The 4,564-nt window shown below is 35.4% G+C and overlaps 1 long non-coding RNA gene across 1 annotated transcript in view; it reads right to left on the bottom strand.

Moving 5' to 3' along the window:
* The window catches only part of LOC107696815 (uncharacterized), an 11,753-nt gene that overhangs the window by 2,270 nt on the left and 4,919 nt on the right, over window positions 1-4,564 (bottom strand). The window contains exon 2 of the long non-coding RNA XR_001635129.1: window positions 3,224-3,266. This is a non-coding gene — a long non-coding RNA (uncharacterized LOC107696815). The remainder of the gene's footprint in view (window positions 1-3,223; window positions 3,267-4,564) is intronic.

Below are 4,564 nucleotides of genomic sequence, written 5' to 3'. Positions count from 1 at the left end.
TGGGTACATTACAATATAAATTTATTAGAACAAGTATGTTATTATTTATGGGCTTAAAAACAAGATGCAAACAATCAGAATATTGTACCTGGTGGGGAGTGCCCAATGTAAACATGAAACATATGCCATTACCTATATTGTACTGTGGTACAGTTATGGAGGCCCTTCATAATGCAGAGGTCAACTGCCTGCTCTGCCAATAGTTAGAAATGGCACTATAGTAAGCAGTGTTTAATAAACAGCTGTTTTTCTAAATTCTGCTGAGGTGAAATTCTGTGCAGTCATGTATCGTGATACGTATCGCATCGTGGCATATGTATCGTGATATGTATCGTATCGTGACTTTGCTGGTGATACACAGCCCTAATGAAAAGCGCTATAGAAATAAACTTGAATTGAATTGAATTGAATTCTGATGATGGAAAAGTCTCTTGTCATAACTGAGTGTGGATGAGCTGTGTGCGTGTTCATGAGACCCACATCACTGACACAACTCTAATTATTGCTGGTAATTACTGTTGGCCGTTCAGTTTACCAGTTTAAGTCTCTTAAAGGGCCAGGAAATGCAAAAGTTTGCAAAGTTTCCAAAGACATGAATAGTATAGTGAAAAAATGTGTTTAAAATGATGGTGGCTCACATGAGATAAAGACTCCAGTGATATTCTTATATTCATAAATGTATTATATGTATATAATAAAAACTAATAATATTATTTGTATATATTTATTTTAATAATAACAACAATAGTAATACTTTTTATTATTTTATTGTAATGTAAATAGTAAAATAATAAAATGTCAATTTTGAAAAAAAGAAATTACATAATGAGGAACCCAAAATAAATATATAAAGAAAGAAAAAGAAAGAAAGAAAGGCCACTGGCAAACATTGCTTAAAATATATTTTGTCTGATAAATAATTTGGGTTAATTCTTAATGTTTGATTTTTCTTTTTAAGTTATGCTCTTTCCAAAATGTATAAATTAGAAATAAAAAATAACCTGATTACTTTGTGTCCATATTGTTTGTGCATGTCTTCAGTGCAGATCACGGACAACATGCTGATCAAACAAATGTTTGCTGTGACTGTACCTCAGGCTTCTGAAGTCTTCCACTTTTGAACTGTAATAAGTTCTTTCGCTTTTTCCCTCGTGCTTACATAGACATGCTCCAATCCCACAAAAAACCTGGATTTCTTTATTTGGCTGTGTTCCCAGCTTGTGACTTTCAGACAGGGATAGATGGAGCGCATGGGTATGTGTGTGTCGTGCACAGACTTTGCCTGACTCTCTGCCACATGCTAGCTGCCTGTGAATGCCAAGGTGCCTCAGGGCATTCGCTTGCACACCACTGATTCCAGTTTTGGGGAAAGTTACTTTTAAAAGTAATGCATTACAAAATCTGATTACGTAACTCACATTACTTGTAATGCGTTACCCCCAACACTGACTGATTCACATGTTTCCCATCCTGCCCCTGTGTCCTTTCATTACCACTGACTAAGACCTGGGGAAGGGGTCTCTCTCCGTCTACCTCTCATCTCATCTCCCTCACTCTCTCAGGAGGAGACCACCGCATGCTGATGTGACAGGAGCACAGCTAGTCATCGTCCATCTGTGGAGTGCTGTCTGCTGCCACCCCGTCGTGACCTTTGACTGTCTCCAGGAGTTATAAGGCAAGGGCAGCAACTGAGGGTCAGTCCCTGCTCTGTCAGGGGCCCAGAGCGCCAAGGCGAACGTGTCAGCAGAAGGAGGGGTGGGTCACAGACACCATGTTGATGTTCTGACCTACAGAGATTTCTCAGGTCAGAGGAGGGTTGTTAGAAACATGCAAAGTTTCAGTTAATCAGACCTCTTTCTCTATAGCTGTTTCCAATGGGGCGAGCGTGCTTTAGCGTCAGTTTGGTCTCGTCTTATTGGTATTCATATCTAACATTGACATGTCTGTCTTTTTGTATGTTGACAAAATTGGTGTATTGAAAGCATTTAAAACATGCAATTATTTAATATGCAAAGCATTTGAAACAAAAAAATATTTATGAATCCTTCATATTATATTATAAATAAATATATTTGTATAGTTCATTTTTACTTTTATCAAGGTATTTTTGAGCCCATATCCCGAAATTTACCCTAAACCTAACAATGTCTCAACAATATAAAAAATTTAATAGTCAGATAAATGTGCAAAGACAATAATTTGGTTAAACACTGGGGGGACCAACAAAAGAATAAAGAAAAATAAATAAATAAGAACCGCAGTTTATGGTAAAGTAATGCAATTGATCTTTTTAAAATATATATTTGATATAATATATATTTTTTTAAATATATTTTTAAATGCATACATTTCTTGTTAATCATATGCCTAATATGCTGAAAACAGATCTGTTAATGTTTTTTTGTGTGTGTGTGTCTCATATTCAATTACAAATTACATTTCCTGTTTCACATAAATAATATAGGCTATTTTTATTTCAGAATAATTAAAATTGAGAAAAAAGTTTGCATTACTGGATAGTACTGTTGATAACATCATAAAACAAGTTGGTCATGGTCACACACAAGTTGGGACATTTGCCTCAATAAACTCATAATTTGCTGCTTGTTAATAGTTAGTAAGGTAGCTGTTAAGTTTAGGGAAGGATTAAGGGATCTACATACTAATAAATATGCACTATGCTAGTAACAAGCATTCTAATAAGCAACTTAATAGTGAGAATTAGTCCCTAAACTAAAGTGTTACCAACAAGCTGTATCAAACATTAAAAGTTTAGTTACTTACCTTGCACTGTTTCATTGTTAAAACTGAAGCATCACAATATCTATGATGGTTACTTCACTGGTTTCAATGTCTATGCAAATGTGCAAGACTATGTACAAAAAGAGCAATATGGTCCCTACGTGACAGGTGGTTGGAGGAGTGGGGTTAAAAAAACGTTATTACATTTTACTGAACACTTAATTAGACAAAATATTTTGTTTGGAATAACATGCACTTAATAATTCACAATAAAAGCAGGATGTGTAATAAGAATGCAAATAGGGTCAATTTTAGTTTTATGGTGAATTTAAATTTTAAATGCCATCTTAGCCTGCAGATATTAGCCTGTGTCTCACTGTTTGCCACACACTTTAGCCGGTAGATCCTAACTTGTTTACTCATCAGGCGCTATTGGCCTATCACACCCAGATTTCACACTGCGCTGGAAATGACATGTTACCCAGCAGGCTGCAGTATTCCAGTCTCGCCGGTCTCTCCGCAGCCTAGAGACAATCACAACAACATTACTACATTATGACTGGCTTAACATCTACACACAATAACCTCCTCTCAGTCAGGGACAAACCAAACACATTTCCAATAAAACAAATTGTCATGCAGATTGCCTATTACTGCTAGAGGTAATTATGAAATTTTGGAAATTATGGTTTTGCCATTGCACAAAATTTTGGAGAATAAAACCTAGGGAGGCTTGTGGTTATCTTTCACAGGTGGTTGTCTAAAATTATATCCTTCATAGAGAGTGGTAGTGACATTCAGAGTTTATTTAGACAGTCTATTTTGTAAAGTGTGTGTGTGCAGATTATCAGACCACAGTGGAAAGCAATCAAATCTGAGTGAATCCCCAGCAGGGATGAATCATATTGTTTTTGAAAAATAGAGCCACTATTAAAATAAATAAGTGTCAGATTAAGAGGTTAGAAGAGTGGTATTAATTAGGTCCCAAGATCCATTAGTGACATTTTAATTATATTAGGAACAATGCTATGATAATTACATTGTCAATAATTAATAGCCTTTTAATGTAACAAAAGCATTGGGAGCACAGTCATCAGCTAATAGGTTATTGCTGAGTTGATATCATCAGCAATTCCATATTGTAAGACTGTGCTAACAAACTGAGTAGTAATAGTGTCAAACGGCATGCTATGATGTGTCAGGACAGTCCAGCATGTCACTGCATACTAATCAGTTAATTAGCTAATTAGTCTTGAATAAAGAGTTCCATTGCATGTAATCCAAGTTAACAAAATACAATACATGAAACATCTGAACCAGGTTGAAAGATGAATCTGAGGTGAATATGCAAGGTACATTAACACGTTTAATATTATCTAATGCAAAACTGTTTTTCTCCTATTCTATTCAGGTTCTGAAGTCTGTACTATAGAGCTGCTGAGGTGAATTCTATTCTAACTGATACTGTTGATGGTCATTTCAAAAAGTCTTGCCAAGTGGTTCACGGTTAGGCTTTTACCCAGAGGGCAGTACATTTAACATGTTGTTGCAGCGGATATAGCACTAGAAAGAGATGATCTACCTCCAGGGATTATATTGGCATGAATTTTAATTTTTAACGTGGAACTTAACACTGAGATCTACAATTAAACATTGAGAAAACAGAGAGGAGCCAATATTCAGCAAGAGAAATGGCTCTAGCATTAAATGCCGTGTCCCACATTTAAAAATGTCATGTTCTGTACTTGTTAGAATTGGAAACCCATATTACAAATGTCACAAATCTTGTAAGCTTAAAGTTTTTATTTGTTAATTTATTTTT

This window comes from Sinocyclocheilus anshuiensis, unplaced genomic scaffold (genome assembly GCF_001515605.1).
Source record: "Sinocyclocheilus anshuiensis isolate Anshui unplaced genomic scaffold, SAMN03320099.WGS_v1.1 scaffold710, whole genome shotgun sequence".
Classification (NCBI taxonomy): Eukaryota; Metazoa; Chordata; class Actinopteri; order Cypriniformes; family Cyprinidae; genus Sinocyclocheilus; species Sinocyclocheilus anshuiensis.
Note: the sequence above shows the minus strand (reverse complement) of the source record. Positions and strands in the feature narration are given on the sequence as shown.